At 42.1% G+C, this 17,647-nt stretch overlaps 1 protein-coding gene across 1 annotated transcript in view; it reads right to left on the minus strand.

The window, feature by feature from the left end:
- The window catches only part of LOC122920151 (fatty acyl-CoA hydrolase precursor, medium chain-like), an 89,847-nt gene that overhangs the window by 46,930 nt on the left and 25,270 nt on the right, over window positions 1-17,647 (minus strand). The gene's annotated exons all lie outside the window — the stretch shown is intronic.

A 17,647-nucleotide genomic window follows, 5' to 3' on the forward strand; every position in this document is an offset into this window, starting at 1 on the left:
TCCAATATACAAGAATATAACTACTATAATACTGCTCCTATGTACAAGAATATGACTAATATAATACTGCTCCTATGTACAAGAATATAACTACTATAATACTTCTCCTATGTACAAGAATATAACTACTATAATACTGCTCCTATGTACAATAATATAACTACTATAATACTGCCTGCTATGTACAAGAATATAACTACTTTAATACTGCCTTCTATGTACAAGAATATAACTACTATAATACTGCCTCCTATGTACAAGAATATAACTACTATAATACTGCTCCTATGTACAAGAATATAACTACTTTAATACTGCCTCCTATGTACAAGACTATAACTACTATAATACTGCTCCTATGTACAAGAATATAAATACTAATATAGTTCTCCTATGTACGAGAATATAACTACTATAATACTGCTCCAATGTACAAGACTATAACTACTATAATACTGCTCCAATGTACAAGAATATAACTACTATAATACTGCTCCTATGTACAAGAATATAACTACTATAATACTTCCTTCTATGTACAAGAATATAACTACTATAATACTGCCTCCTATGTACAAGAATATAACTACTATAATACTGCTCCAATGTACAATAATATAACTACTATAATACTGCTCCTATGTACAAGAATATAACTACTATAATACTTCCTCCTATGTACAAGAATATAACTACTATAATACTGCCTCCTATGTACAAGAATATAACTACTATAATACTGCCTCCTATGTACAAGAATATAACTACTATAATACTGCTCCTATGTACAAGAATATAACTACTATAATACTTCCTCCTATGTACAAGAATATAACTACTATAATACTGCTCCTATGTACAAGAATATAACTACTATAATACTGCCTCCTATGTACAAGAATATAACTACTATAATACTGCCTCCTATGTACAAGAATATAAATACTAATATAGTTCTCCTATGTACGAGAATATAACTACTATAATACTTCCTCCTATGTACAAGAATATAACTACTATAATACTGCCTCCTATGTACAAGAATATAACTACTATAATACTGCCTCCTATGTACAAGAATATAACTACTATAATACTGCTCCTATGTACAAGAATATAACTACTATAATACTGCCTCCTATGTACAAGAATATAACTACTATAATACTGCCTCCTATGTACAAGAATATAAATACTAATATAGTTCTCCTATGTACGAGAATATAACTACTATAATACTTCCTCCTATGTACAAGAATATAACTACTATTATACTGCCTTCTATATACAAGAATATAAATACTAAAATAGTTCTCCTATGTACTAGAATGTGGCAAAAGTAACCTCGCCATTGGGTTTTGGAGGGGACTGTTTGCCAGCCTCAGGATTATGGCACATATACTAAAACTTTGTTACTCCTCGGTAAAATGGCTCGTTCGTGTATTTTTACTATGTGCTTCGGCAAAGGGTATCTACCGAACAAGATGCTTTCAATGAAAGTATGCACGAACGGATCCGTTTGTGCAATTTGTACATTCTTGAAGGAGAAGGTAGACCGGCCACACAGCCTAAATCTGTGGAACTGTTTGGGGCAGGAAAGCCATGCTTGCAGTCTATGACTTCCATGGAATTTGGGAACCCCTACTCGGATCTGGGTGATTTATGGATATGTTGTTTACCCAGATAAGAGCTATCAGGGATGTATAATTTATGGGGATATGCGGGGTTTTGAAGTGTTTTCTGTGATTTGGGAAAAATGTGTGTTTTCTGCCTGTGAGGTATTAAGTTAGCCCATTGTGTTTAGTAATTGTATCATAGGCAGGGGGAGGGGGATATGTACAATTGCTGGGAGTGTTTCCTTCCATACTGTAAATGCATGTGATTGGCTAATGTATAAACAGTCTCAGTCTTCCATAAGGTCCCCAGGGGAGTCTCCCTTGCTGTATAAAAGGCTGACATGTAGCCCCATTAAAGATTTCCTGCTTTATCCTCAACATAGAGCCCCATGTGTGGGGGGAAAAGGCTGCATCTGTCCTGGGGATTGCTATACGCTGTATACTCTCCTGGCTATAATCACTGAGATCTTTTAAGAGCTTGTTCCTGCATCGCTCTCTGAATGAAGAGAGGTTCACCCACTGGAGCCTGGAGCCTTGTTGTAGGTCCAGGGTAGCGAGGAGACGGTGAGACCCCAACCAAGTTGCGGCGGTTCGTGGGGTCTGCAGTGCTTATGGTGTCAAGTGGAGTGCTTGGAGACCTTGGGAAGCACTAGGAGCATCCATCAATGGAGGTACCCAGTCAGGGGTTCTAAGAGATCAATTACAGTGGTGGCAGCAGTGGGATGGCGTCCTAGTGAGAAGGAAACAGCTCAGAGACACTGTTCGTGGATTTGCAAAATTTAGGGCAACGCTTTTCCCCGTACAGCGCCCCTGGCTACAGCAGTATGGAACCAGTTTGAACCCAGACAGTGTCCCTCGATGAGGAGGAGGACCTAATCGATCAGGATACATTCTGGAAAGGCGTCTGGTATGAGGCTCTGGAGGGCGTACAGTGTCGGCGGGGCGAGAGACTCCCCAACGAGAAGCAGCGATGGCAAACGCGACAGGCCCTGCGGATGTCCCTCCTGGGAGAGCAGTCCCTGGAGGAATGGGTGAAGGAGCTCGAGCTGCAGGTGCGACAGGAGCTGTGGCTGGAGAATACCTACCAAGCGCTTTGGTGGTATACAGCTCGGCATACACCCTGGACGGTGGAGCACAACAACCCGGAAGGGTATGATTACGATAGCCCTGGTCTGTTGTGGGAAGCTTTCACAGAACCGGAGTTTGGGATCCCTGAAAAGACCCGTTGGGACATCTACGACTTCAGGGAGGGTATGCAATATTGGGCTGACCCAAACGAGGGGAGACCAGACTTGGTAATTGGAGTGGGGGCTGGACACTGGAGTGGGGGCTGGAGCAAGAGTACAGACATCTGCTCCACTCAATTGAGAATACCCTGCAGGAGAGTTGGGTGGCAGTCCCAGACTTAAAGTCCTGCGGCAGGGAAGACCCGGCTGAAGTACCCCCTATTTCACTACCAGCTACAGAGGTAGGGGACCTGATAGACAGGTTCTGGAGGGAACTCTATATGGCAGGTGGAGATGGGAACAAGGTCTCTCCACCGGCCCTACAGGGATGTTGGGCGGCTGGCCCAGATCCCCAATGGCAGCTGGAGTATCAGGGAGTAGGGACAGTTGGTCCTGCTCCCCAGTGGCAGTATGTTTTGCAGGGAGAGGAGAGCATCTTCTCCCTTCCCCAGCGGCAGTGTACCTTGCAGGGAGAAGAGACAACTGGTCCCTCTCCCTAACCACAGGGGACAGCACCCCTAACTCCGATGGTGTGGATGGGACGGCGGTCTATACACCAGACCTACAGGGATGCTGGATGGCCGGTACAGATGCCCAACCAACCCCGCAGGAATGCCAGGAGGAGGACGTAAGCGATTCCTCCTCTCCACAGCTGATCCGCAACCAGGTCCTGGGGGTAGAATTCCCTAACCCCATTCCAGCGGAAGAGCTGGCATCTGGGCAGTCCAGAGCCTAAGTCCAAAATCACTAAACTTGTAGATAATAAAGGGTAGGTATATAATGTATATCACTGAAGCTAGTATGAATACCCTTAAAATGTCACTTTTAATATTACATTTTTTTTGTACAATACTGGCGGCTACTGATATGAGGGGGGGCTCTGGCTACTGTAACATGATGGGGGGGCCTCTGGCTATTGACACATGATGGGGGGGCTCTGGCTACTGTAACATGATGGGGGGGCCTCTGGCTACTGACACATGATGGGGGGGCTCTGGCTACTGTAACATGATGGGGGGGCTCTGGCTACTGTAACATTATGGGGGGCCTCTGGCTACTGACACATGATGGGGGGGCTCTGGCTACTGAAACATGATGGGGGGCCTCTGACTACTGACACATGATATGGGGGGCTCTGGCTACTGACACATGATGGGGGGCTCTGGCTACTGTAACATGATGTGGGGCCTCTGGCTACTGACACATGATATGGGGGGCTCTGGCTACTGACACATGATAGGGGGGGCTCTGGCTACTAGCACATGATAGGGGGGCCTCTGGCTACTGTAACATGATGGGGGGGCCTCTGGCTACTGACACATGATGGGGGGGCTCTGGCTACTGTAACATGATGGGAGGGCCTCTGGCTACTGACACATGATGGGGGCTATGGCTACTGTAACATGACGGGGGGGCCTCTGGCTACTGACACATGATGGGGGGGCTCTGGCTACTGTAACATGATGGGGGCCTTTGGCTACTGACACATGATAGGGGGGTCTCTGGCCACTGGCACATGATAGGGGGGCCTCTGGCTACTGACACATGATAGGGGGGCTCTGGCTACTGGCACATGATATGGGAGGGGGGCTCTGGCTACTGGCACATGAGGGGGGGCTCTGGCTACTGGCACATGAGGGGGGGCTCTGGCTACTGGCACATGATGGGGGGCCTCTGGCTCATGATATGGGGGGGTTCTGGCTACTGGCACATGATGGGGGCTCTGGCTACTTGCACATGATATCGGGGGCTTTGGCTACTGGCACATGATGGGGGGCCTCTGGCTACTGACACATGATGGGGGGCTATGGCTACTGTAACATGATGGGGGGCTCTGGCTACTGACACATGATGGGGGGCTCTGGCTACTGTAACATGATGGGGGGCCTCTGGCTACTGACACATGATATGGGGGGCTCTGGCTACTGACACATGATGGGGGGCTCTGGCTACTGTAACATGATGTGGGGCCTCTGGCTACTGACACATGATATGGGGGGCTCTGGCTACTGGCACATGATAGGGGGGGGCCTCTGGCTACTGACACATGATAGGGGGGCTTTGGCTACTGGCACATGATATGGGAGGGGGGCTCTGGTCACTGGCACATGATGGGGGGCTCTGGCTACTGGCACATGATGGGGGGCCTCTGGCTACTGGTACATGATATGGGGGGGGCTCTGGCTACTGGCACATGGTGGGGGGGCTCTGGCTGCTTGCACATGATATGGGGGGGCTTTGGCTACTGGCACATGATATGGGGGGGGGCTCTGGCTACTGTCACATGATATGGGGGGCTCTTGTTACTGGGACAAGATGGTGGGGGGATCTTATTACTGGCACATGATTGGTGGGCATCTATGGTGGTACATTTTACTGGCACATTATTGGTGGGCACTATAGGGGCACAAAGGAGTATTTTATATGGGGGCTCTGTACAGTAGCATTTTATACTGTGACACATTATGATGGGTACTTTGGGGAAGGTGGGAGAGGAGTACTATGGGGTCATGTACGGGGGCACTGAGAAGGGGTACTTTATACTTACAAATTATGGGGGACACTGAGGGCATCTACACGGGCACTATATATGGGGCATTTTATACTGGTACATTATGGAGGCACTAGGAGGGAGGGAGGGGGAGAGGAGCACTATGGGGGCATTTGCTGGGGGCACTATATAGGGGTATTTTAGACTGGCACATTATGGGGGCACTATTTGGAACTATTAGCTCAACTGGGGGCATTACAAGGGGGTATTTTTTGCATTGTCACAGTATAAGGAGAAGTATTTCCACTGGGGGGGCATTATGGTGGGCTTTATTACTCCCCCATGATATCACCCCCTAGTAGCAGCACCAGCCTCTCCCTGCTCTGCTCTCCCTCTACCCTTTCTCCAAATCCTTATTATTAAATCTTTCTCATTAGGATAAAACACAACATCAGCTCCGCGGAGCCCCCCAGCCAAGTGTGGAAGTTGTGTCCGAGATCCCCAAGGGCCAAGTAACTGTAAGTTTTCATGTGAAATATGTTATACACATATAGCATACACTGTGCCACACAATATACAGTTTCTTGTGTATGAACGTCCACAAACTAAATCTTCAGAGTCAATACGGGACATTAAAGTCAGCAAGTGTCATGGGGGGGCCCTTATTGTTTTTCGCCCCAGGGCCCCATTTCACCTAGAACCGGCCCTGACTCATGATACTGTTGATGGAATAGCGGTGGTAATGACAAATAGCCAATGCGGTTACTGCAGGTTCTCCCGGTGAATGATATCACATCCAGAATGGGGATCTGTCAGTGTTCCAGGATACCAGTTAGATATTCATCCGGAAAACCAAAAATAATGATGAAAAATGGAAATGAATAAATACACATCAGCATGTAGGCACTATGGGAAGCTGTCCATAAACCTATACTCTCCCTACCTACAAGTGGGACAGCGCTCCCTGGAGGGGGCAGTCCCACTTATAATAATCTATGCCCTGGAATTAGAATCCCTGCCTAAAGAAAATATCCCAATGGTACATGAGAAAATGAGGAGGATAGTCCATATGGTGTCCCTTATCCACATCAAAACACATGACCTCTTTAGGGGCACGAGACAAGGATGCCCCTTTTCCCCAATCTTGTTTAATCTGTCCCTGGATCCGCTCCTATACCATCTTCAATCCACGCATAGCTTTCGTGGGGTGACGATTCGTAATACGTAAATGAGAGGGCAGCATTTGCGGACGATGTCCTGCTGATGGATCTCCGATCCCAAAAATGAACTCGAAATTTTATTGGCTGAGATCCAGGATATTGGTACTTTATCAGGATATACCATTAACCTGGACAAAACAGAAGCACTACTAGTGAGCGGACCTAGGAGACCGATATGGACAAGGGCCTTCCCATTTTCATGGAAAGATAAGACCATAACATACCTAGGGGTTTCTGTCCCCAAAAACCCATCACAATTATATAACATAGGACCCTATCTTTCTTCTCTGGAGTCTACCCTTTCACACTTGCATATGTGGGGAGGACAAATATTCTTAAAATGTCAGAGTTTCCCAAGCTATTGTATATACTCCAAATTCTGTCTATCTGCCTTAGGCCTAAAGACGAAAAGAGGATAAACTACCTATATAGGACATTTATCTGGAATGGGAAGCGCTCTAGAATAGCTTGGCATATACTACAACAACCAAACTAAATGGGGGCCTAAACTTTCCTGATATTAGATTATACAATATTGCAGCTCTGATGAGAGTGGTGCGAGACTGGCTACACTCTACACCGAAATATACTCTGGTTACGCCCGACCAAGCCTTTATTCCACATATAACACTATCGGACCTACTGCATATCTAATTCATGAATCTCCCCCAAACTGTAAAAATGAATCCTCTCCTCATGACAACATGGTGCAGGGAAAGAGGTCTGTGTAAACACATCATTTTTGGTGCATCAGACATTAGTAAGGAACCACTCCTTTCAGAACAGGTCTTCCCAGCCAACATTCATACTCTGGCAAACTGTCAAAACTTTTGAGTATAAAAAAAGAGTCCATCATATAAAGCCTATACAAGTATATGAATAGGTAAAAGAACAGCATTTTATATATATATATATATATATATATATATATATATTTGATTTTGTCTTATTAAAGAGGTTAATATAAGTTCAAACCCTGATGAACATAGAATCACTAACTGGAGATTAGATATGTGTAAAGACTTTTGTTTATAAAATTTAGGAGGGTTTGCATAGTCTGCATAGTTTGCATAGTCTGAGAAGAAATTTTGACGGGTCTAATAAAATGTATTTACCCAGATAAGACACTGGATTAGGGATGTGCTGAGTGTTGGTGATTCTCACGGAATAGAAAGAATCTAATTGTATTATTCATTGTAAGATTTATATATGGATGGATTTTAGGTTATATTATGATATGTCTTAAAATTGGGTAGGTTTTAAGAATTAGATGTGTGATATATATATATATATATATATATATACAGTACAGACCAAAAGTTTGGACACACCTTCTCATTCAAAGAGTTTTCTTTATTTTCATGACTATGAAAATTGTAGATTCACACTGAAGGCATCAAAACTATGAATTAACACATATGGAATTATATACATAACAAAAAAGTGTGAAACAACTGAAAATATGTCATATTCTAGGTTCTTCAAAGTAGCCACCTTTTGCTTTGATTACTGCTTTGCACACTCTTGGCATTCTCTTGTTGAGCTTCAAGAGGTAGTCACCTGAAATGGTTTTCACTTCACAGGTGTGCCCTGTCAGGTTTAATAAGTGGGATTTCTTGCCTTATAAATGGGGTTGGGACCATCAGTTGCATTGTGGAGAAGTCAGGTGGATACACAGCTGATAGTTCTACTGAATAGACTGTTAGAATTTGTATTATGGCAAGAAAAAAGCAACTAAGTAAAGAAAAACGAGTGGCCATCATTACTTTACGAAATGAAGGTCAGTCAGTCCGAAAAATTGGGAAAACTTTGAAAGTGTCCCCAAGTGCAGTCACAAAAACCATCAAGCGCTACAAAGAAACTGGCTCACATGCGGACCGCCCCAGGAAAGGAAGACCAAGAGTCACCTCTGCTGCGGAGGATAAGTTCATCCGAGTCACCAGCCTCAGAAATCGCAGGTTAACAGCAGCTCAGATTAGAGACCAGGTCAATGCCACACAGAGTTCTAGCAGCAGACACATCTCTAGAACAACTGTTAAGAGGAGACTGTGTGAATCAGGCCTTCATAGGTAGAATATCTGCTAGGAAACCACTGCTAAGGACAGGCAACAAGCAGAAGAGACTTGTTTGGGCTAAAGAACACAAGGAATGGACATTAGACCAGTGGAAATCTGTGCTTTGGTCTGATGAGTCCAAATTTGAGATCTTTGGTTCCAACCACCGTGTCTTTGTGCGACGCAGAAAAGGTGAACGGATGGACTCTACATGCCTGGTTCCCACCGAGAAGCATGGAGGAGGAGGTGTGATGGTGTGGGGGTGCTTTGCTGGTGACACTGTTGGGGATTTATTCTAAATTGAAGGCATACTGAACCAGCATGGCTTCACAGCATCTTGCAGCGGCATGCTATTCCATCCGGTTTGCGTTTAGTTGGACCATCATTTATTTTTCAACCGGACAATGACCCCAAACACACCTCCAGGCTGTGTAAGGGCTATTTGACCAGGAAGGAGAGTGATGGGGTGCTGCGCCAGATGACCTGGGCTCCACAGTCACCGGGCCGAGATGGTTTGGGGTGAGCTGGACCGCAGAGTGAAGGCAAAAGGGCCAACAAGTGCTAAGCATCTCTGGGAACTCCTTCAAGACTGTTGGAAGACCATTTCAGGTGACTACCTTTTGAAGCTCATCAAGAGAATGCCAAGAGTGTGCAAAGCAGTAATCAAAGCAAAAGGTGGCTACTTTGAAGAACCTAGAATATGACATATTTTCAGTTGTTTCACACTTTTTTGTTATGTATATAATTCCACATGTGTTAATTCATAGTTTTGATGCCTTCAGTGTGAATCTACAATTTTCATAGTCACGAAAATAAAGAAAACTCTTTGAATGAGAAGGTGTGTCCAAACTTTTGGTCTGTACTGTATGTATGATATATATAAGAATTAGGTGAATTTCTTCCTAACTTTAAGGTGTAAGTTAACAAATTATTTCAGTCTTAGGAAACCTGTTCTTGGGTTTGTAGACACAAATGTTCTATGAATAGGGTAGGACTTTGGATTGTGTAACTAGACTGTACGTTAACAAACTGTATATATGAGTGCTGGGTGAAAGTAAACAGTTCATTGTTTCCCTGTTAGACATTCCAAATCCTGTTTTTAAAATCAGTTAATAAGTAAAATCCAAATTAATTCCAAAATGTATACGTGGACCTCTGGTGCCATCTGGTGGTAGAATAGAATTAAGGAATTTATTACAAAATCCCTAGGGGAGGTCCTATTAGTTATAAAATGATGTCACTAGTTGATTAAACTAGACTAGTCGCATTTTAGATAGGATATAAAGATGGTATGGGCTGACAGAGGAATGAGGATCAAACCATCATCAGATCAGATCATCAGGAGGCAGATCATCATCATCAGCATCATCTTCTTGAATCAGCTTGGGATGGTCATCTTGAAGAAGACATCTTAATCTTTGGAGGTCCCACCGAGATCTGCCTAGTTGACACAAAATTTGGGGTGCAAAATATATATTTGATCAAATTATTGTGGTACTTGTAGTGCAAAATGTAAAAAATGTCTGAAGGCAATAGTGAGGCAAGAAAGGCCTTGCAGGCTGGTGCAGAAGCAAAGCCTGATATGCAAAATAAAGAAAGGCAAGCAATAATGAAAGATCAAGTATTACTGCATATTAAAGATAGATTAGAAATCAAAGGGGATTTAACAGTATGGGGAGCTATTCTGCAAGAGACAGTTGCAGAATATCCTGATGATATTTGGACTAAGGAATTCAGGTTTGCTGAGTTTATCTGTAGCATTGCTCAAGCTAAACACAAAAAGGATAAGGATACGATGATCCTTCAATCTTGGCCTGAATTCATGCTTGTAATTTGTGAATTCGCTAAACGATTAGAAAAGGCGAAATATAAAAATTGGCAACAGGCTGAAGAAATAAGTGAGATTGAAGTTAAGGCCGCCACAGTTTCTGGTGAATTTGCACATTTATATTGTGACAGAGATAATCACCATAAAGAGTTGATAAAAAATCTTGAATGGAAATGAGGTGAAATCTCTAGTGAATTATCTGAATGTCAAAAATCTAATGATGATCTAGAAAAGGAATGCAAAAGATTGTATAATGACAATAGAAATTTGCAAAAAGAGCTAAACGGCCAGTGATGTAACATCTCTGCTGCATAGACAGGAAGAGTCTGACAGTAAAGTGAAGGTTAGACATTCACTCTGGAGGTCAGATGCAGAAAGCGAATATGGTGGCCCTTCTGAAGGAGAAGAACTAATGTCTCTGAGAGAACATTCTCTTCCTAAGTTAAAACCCATATCACCCCCTAGGTCCACAAAAAGTTTGTCACAGAAAGCCTATCAGCCTATTGATAGATACCGTACCACCAAAGTGATCAAGTTTCTAAAAGAAACTGTGGATCAATTCATCAAAAAAGATCACCCTCAATAATTAATCATCTAGAAACATATGAAGAGGCAATGAAAACATTACATTTAGAAAAGGATAGACAGAAAATGTAATATATTACCTGGGTATTTGAGCCAAAACACCGGTATTTCTTTAATTCCCTCAGAGATATGGGCAAATATACCTGGTCAGAAATAGTGTCAGAGATTAAGACTGAGTTTGGCCCCTATAAGTCAGCTACTGCTGCAAGGAGGGCCCTGTTTATACTGAAGTGCAGGCCAAATCAAAGTCCCAGGGAATTTTTGTCCGTCCTTAAAAATGCTTATAGTCTATCTTAAAAAGATCCCAATTTTGAAAACCGTTAATTCATCCAGTTGTTTTATGATGCTTTGCCTAATAAAATAAAATTTATTTTGGCTAGGGATTACATCCCAGAAAAACTCTGGATGGTTGCTAACAGAGAGTACAACTCTAGCGATGAGTCTCCAGACAGGAGATTTAAAAAAGCCAATGAGGAGATAGCTGAAACTCATTTAAAAAGAGATCAGGGAAGATTTGAGAGACCCAAAAGGAGTTATGCTGAGGTTGTAAAAACTCCTAGGTCATCCCAGCCAAATAAAATTTAGCCTAGGTCAGATGATAATAAGGGCCCTAAAATTTGCTGAAAACTCAAATAATAAGAATGAGTTTAGGAATGGGCGGTTTCCTCCTTTCCAAAGATATCAGAGAAATTATTACAGGAGATTTCAACATGGGCCGGAAAGGGTTCAAATTGGTGCTGAGTCAGATGGTTCTAGGAGATCTCAATCATATAGGTCCCAAAATCAACCTCCAAAAGGATATGTGAAAAAGAAAAGTAATTTATATGATCGTATGGATCAAATCCAAAGCCAGTTTGGAGTGATGATGCAGCGGGTATGAAGAGTTGTCCAAAGAATTTTCTACTAACCCTAAAAATCCTTTTTTAGGAACAGCTCCTCCTGTAGAGAATCCTCCCCAATTATAAATGGGGGGAAGCAGGTAAGTATGTCCAATGTTGTAAATGCTGAAGACTTAAGTGTATGTAATAATGGGGAAACTAACACAAAGGTCTTTCCCATGAAAATAATTTAACCCTTCCAAAGCCACATGGCAACGGGGAGGGGAGACATGTTTGTTCTGTCTTACAGCCCACAACAGTCTTCAGCTGTGCAGATGACGACCTGCAATCCTGCTAATAAAAGGAAGGAGAATGATACTTCCACAACATCTGTTGTATCGCACATCAGATCATAACCTGATCGATGAAGCCATGACACATCAGTATGTGGAGGACCTTCGTAAGTATCTTCAACATGCGTTTGCTTTCGCGCAGAGGAATCTTGAGAAAGCCGCCGTAAGTAACAAGACTTATTATGACTTAAAAACTACCAAAAAGGAATATGAGGTAGGAGATAGAGTGTATCTCTATAACTTTGCCCTGGATCGGGTAAAAGAAAGAACATTTCTCCCATCATGGAAAGGTCTGTATGATGTCATTGATAAAATATCACCTGTAGTTTATAAGGTTATAAAAAATTGATACGAAAGATGCTTTCATAGAGAAATGGGTCCATGTAAATCAATTGCGAGTATGTCATCCGAGATCCCAACTAAGAATCATAGAAGGCGATGCTGAATAAGAGAATGAAAAAGGATTGCGTTATTCTGGTTTCTCTCAGTTCACAGATGTTTCATTTTACATAGCAATGGTAGGGAAACTGTATATATTTTAAAATATTAACGAATATGTATTCATACTTTCATTCTCTTTTATAGAAAAAGGATGGTTTGAACCAAGACGTGATCCTGGCGGCGATGATGACAACAAAGATACAGATATCGTGCGGATGGTGTTGATCCGAGATATTCAGTCCAAGACAGAACTAATAATCAACCCGAATCTACAGTCGTTTTTCAGATGTTCCAGGATTGTGAATGATGGCAAAGAAGATTTTACTTCAAGAATCTTTGCGAAATTGGATCCAAAGACACACATTGGATGAAAACTACAGGATATCCCATTTTAGCTTGGGGAAGGTACCACATTGGTACATTGTGCATGGGAAAAAAGTCACAGCAATAATAGGCATGATTGGTGACAAGTTTTGCTTTTTCTTACATGATAAAACCATTGGACACAGGATCTCTGTGATGGTATACATTTCCAGGATATGACTTTATGATGCAACAAAAGACTCGGATAAAATATATTGATGAACATGAAAATTCTTCCGACCTTCTCCCAATTAGGTCTTAAGGGGATCCTTGACTAACGTGGGAAGAAGGGGGGGGGGGGGGGATTTGTCAGAACTTCTGAGTATAAAAAAGAGTCCATCATATAAAGCTTATACAGGTATATGAATAGGAACATTAAGAACAGCATTTTTTTGTTTATATATATATATATATATGATTTTGTCTTATTCAAGAGGTTAATATAAGTTCAAACCCTGGTGAACTTAGAATCACTAACTGGAGATTAGATATGTTTAAAGACTTTTGTTTATAAAACTTAGGAAGGTTTCATAGTCTGATCTTGTGTGAGAAGAAATTTAGATGGGTCTAATAAAATGTATTTACCCAGATAAGACACTGGATTAGCAATGTGCTGAGTGTTGGTGATTCTCACGGAATAGAAAGAATCTAATTGTATTATTCATTGTAAGGTTTATATTAATCCTCATATGTATGGATTGTAGGTTATATATGATATGTCTTAAAATTGCGTGGGTTTTAATAATTACCGGTAGATGTGTGATATATATATATATATATATATATATATATATACAGTACAGACCAAAAGTTTGGACACACCTTCTCATTCAAAGAGTTTTCTTTATTTTCATGACTATGAAAAAATTGTAGATTCACACTGAAGGCATGAAAACTATGAATTAACACATGTGGAATTATATACATAACAAAAAAGTGTGAAACAACTGAAGATATGTCATATTCTAGGTTCTTCAAAGTAGCCACCTTTTGCTTTGATTACTGCTTTGCACACTCTTGGCATTCTCTTGATGAGCTTCAAGAGGTAGTCACCTGAAATGGTCTTCCAACAGTCTTGAAGGAGTTCCCAGAGATGCTTAGCACTTGCTGGACCTTTTGCCTTAACTCTCTGGTCCAGCTCACCCCAAACCATCTTGATTCGATTGGGTTCAGGTCCGGTGACTGTGGAGGCCAGGTCATCTGGCGCAGCACCCCATCACTCTCCTTCATGGTCAAATAGCCCTTACACAGCCTGGAGGTGTGTTTGGGGTCATTGTCCTGTTGAAAAAAAAATGATGGTCCAACTAAACGCAAACCGGATGGAATAGCATGCCGCTGCAAGATGCTGTGGTAGCCATGCTGGTTCAGTATGCCTTCAATTTTGACTAAATCCCCAACAGTGTCACCAGCAAAGCACCCCCACACCATCACACCTCCTCCTCTATGCTTCACGGTGGGAACCAGGCATGTAGAGTCCATCCGTTCACCTTTTCTGCATCGCACAAAGACACGGTGGTTGGAAGAAAAGATCACAAATTTGGCCTCATCAGACCAAAGCACAGATTTCCACTGGTCTAATGTCCATTCCTTGTGTTCTTTAGCCCAAACAAGTCTCTTCTGCTTGTTGCCTGTCCTTAGCAGTGGTTTCCTAGCGGATATTCTACCATGAAGGCCTGATTCACACAGTCTCCTCTTAACAGTTGTTCTAGAGATGTGTCTGCTGCTAGAACTCTGTGTGGCATTGACCTGGTCTCTAATCTGAGCTGCTGTTAACCTGCGATTTCTGAGGCTGGTGACTCGGATGAACTTATCCTCCGCAGCAGAGGTGACTCTTGGTCTTCCTTTCCTGGGGTGGTCCGCAGGTGAGCCAGTTTCTTTGTAGCGCTTGATGGTTTTTGTGACTGCACTTGGGGACACTTTCAAAGTTTTCCCAATTTTTCGGACTGACTGACCTTAATTTCTTAAAGTAATGATGGCCACTCATTTTTCTTTACTTAGCTGCTTTCTTTTTGCCATAATACAAATTATAACAGTCTATTCAGTAGGACTATCAGCTGTGTATCCACCTGACTTCTCCACAAGGCAACTGATGGTCCCAACCCCATTTATAAGGCAAGAAATCCCACTTATTAAACCTGACAGGGCACACCTGTGAAGTGAAAACCATTTCAGGTGACTACCTCTTGAAGCTCAACAAGAGAATGCCAAGAGTGTGCAAAGCAGTAATCAAAGCAAAAGGTGGCTACTTTGAAGAACCTAGAATATGACATATCTTCAGTTGTTTCACACTTTTTTGTTATGTATATAATTCCACATGTGTTAATTCATAGTTTTTATGCCTTCAGTGTGAATCTACAATTTTCATAGTCATGAAAATAAAGAAAACTCTTTGAATGAGGTGTGTCCAAACTTTTGGTCTGTACTGTATATATATATATATGTATATATATATACGATATATAAATATATATATAAGAATTAGGGGAATTTCTTTCTATCATCAAGGTGTAAGTTAACGAATTACTTCCGTTTTAGGAAACCTGTTCTTAGGTTTATAGATGCAAATGTTCAAGAACAAACAATGGATTTACACAGAGACAATGGCTAAGTAACACTTATGGTGGTTCCCAAACGGACAGGGATAATCCATGAATAGGGTATGACTTTGGATTGTGTAACTAGACTGGACGTTAACAAAGTGTATATATGAGTGCTGGGTAAAAGTCAACAGTTCATTGTTTCCCTGTTAGACATTCCAAATCCTGTTTTTAAAATCAGTTAATAAGTAAAATCCAAATTAATTCAAAAATTTATACGTGGACCTCTGGTGCCATCTGGTGGTAGAATAGAATTAAGAAATGTATTGCAAAATCCCTAGGGGAGATCCTATTAGTTATAAAATGATGTCACTAGTTGTTGATTAAACTAGACCACTCCCATTTTAGATAGGATAAAAAGATGGTATGGGCTGACAGAGGGACGAGGATCAAACCATCATCAGATCAGATCAGATCATCAGCAGGCAGATCATCATCAGCATCATCATCTTCTTGAATCAGCTTGGGATGGTCATCTTGAAGAAGACATCTTAATCCATCAGATCCAGCCCTGACCACCTTTTCAGCCATTGGAGGCAGCCATCTTAGAACCATTGAAACTGATTTCTGCTAGCTGACATTTTTGGTATAGTATAACCTTACCTATATTTTATAGGATAATTAATTAATATATCTATATATATATTCAATTAACCAAACTTTGTGTATAGTATCTGTTTTGGAATAAGATTGAGGTGTACCTGCAGCATCATCCTAAAACTTAATCCAATCCAGGGAGATTGAAAATATACTGGTGAAAACACGGTATCATCTCCGGTATGGTTGATTATGGATATATATCTGTATAGATAAAAGATAAACCAAGTTTGGGTTTAATCAGACATTTGTCGCCTGAGAGAAATCAGGTATCAAATTGATTTAAAATATAATTGAGGGGTATTGGTATACTAAGGCATAGTTGTGTGTGTTGTGGAGGTTAGCTGTACAAATGGTAGGCAGTCGGCAGGATTGGATGCAACATAAGGGTTTTATTGGAAAAAACACAACTCAAATTTGTTCCAACAAGATGGCTTGGCTTCAGCCCATCACAGTTCAGTCACATAAAGCACTTATCTTCAGCCCTCATGTGTCATATAACAGTTCAAATTTTACACAGGCAAAAATACAGGAGTCACCTTTCTGCAGAACCTTGTCTTTTCCCTTCTCAGGAACACTGTGGAGATGAATGCTCCCAAGTCCTCTGCAGACCAACACCATCCACACACTGACAGTGAGTCTTTTAAATTAGCTTCCAGCTGGGTGAGGTGGTAACACAGGAGATGGAGTATGGGAGTGACCTTCCCACCCAAACTCTTCAGTCACTCCTAAATCCCGGACCCAAATTCCAGCTACCACAAACTCAGCAATCTAACATCACTGGTTGCCATTTACCTCCAGGATTTACATCACTGAGAGCAGCAGCCTCAGTGACACATACTTACCATCAATAACCTCACCCTTTGGATGCTTACATATCCCCCCCCTCTGCCCAAGGCCAGGGGACTGGGCACTTGACCCTGATAGACAGTAAATCCTTGACAAGGCATCAGCATTAACATGAAGCTTCCCTGCCCTGTGCTCTACCACAAAATTAAAGTCCTGCAACTCCAGGAACCACCGTGTTACCCTTGCATTGTTTCCTTTATTTCGGCACATCCATTTTAAAGGGGCATGGTCAGATACCAAGCGGAACTTCCTACCTGCCAAATAGTACCGCAAAGCCACGAGGGCCCACTTTATTGCCAAACACTCCCTCTCCACTATTGAGTAGTTTCTCTCACAGGAGGTGAGTTTTCTACTCAAATATATGATGGGGTGTTCTTCCCCATTTACCTCTTGTGACATTACTGCGCCTAACCCAACCTCTGAGGCATCGGTCTGGACAATAAACTCTTTTGAGAAGTCTGGTGCGATTAGCACAGGCTGACTGCATAGTGCTTTTTTAAGGTCCTTAAACGCCTTTTCTGTCTCTTGAGACCACTGTACCATTACTGACTTTCTCCCTTTTGTGAGGTCTGTTAATGGTGCTGCAATGGAGGCAAAGTTCGGGACAAA

Source organism: Bufo gargarizans, chromosome 10, assembly GCF_014858855.1.
Source record: "Bufo gargarizans isolate SCDJY-AF-19 chromosome 10, ASM1485885v1, whole genome shotgun sequence".
NCBI classification, from domain to species: Eukaryota; Metazoa; Chordata; class Amphibia; order Anura; family Bufonidae; genus Bufo; species Bufo gargarizans.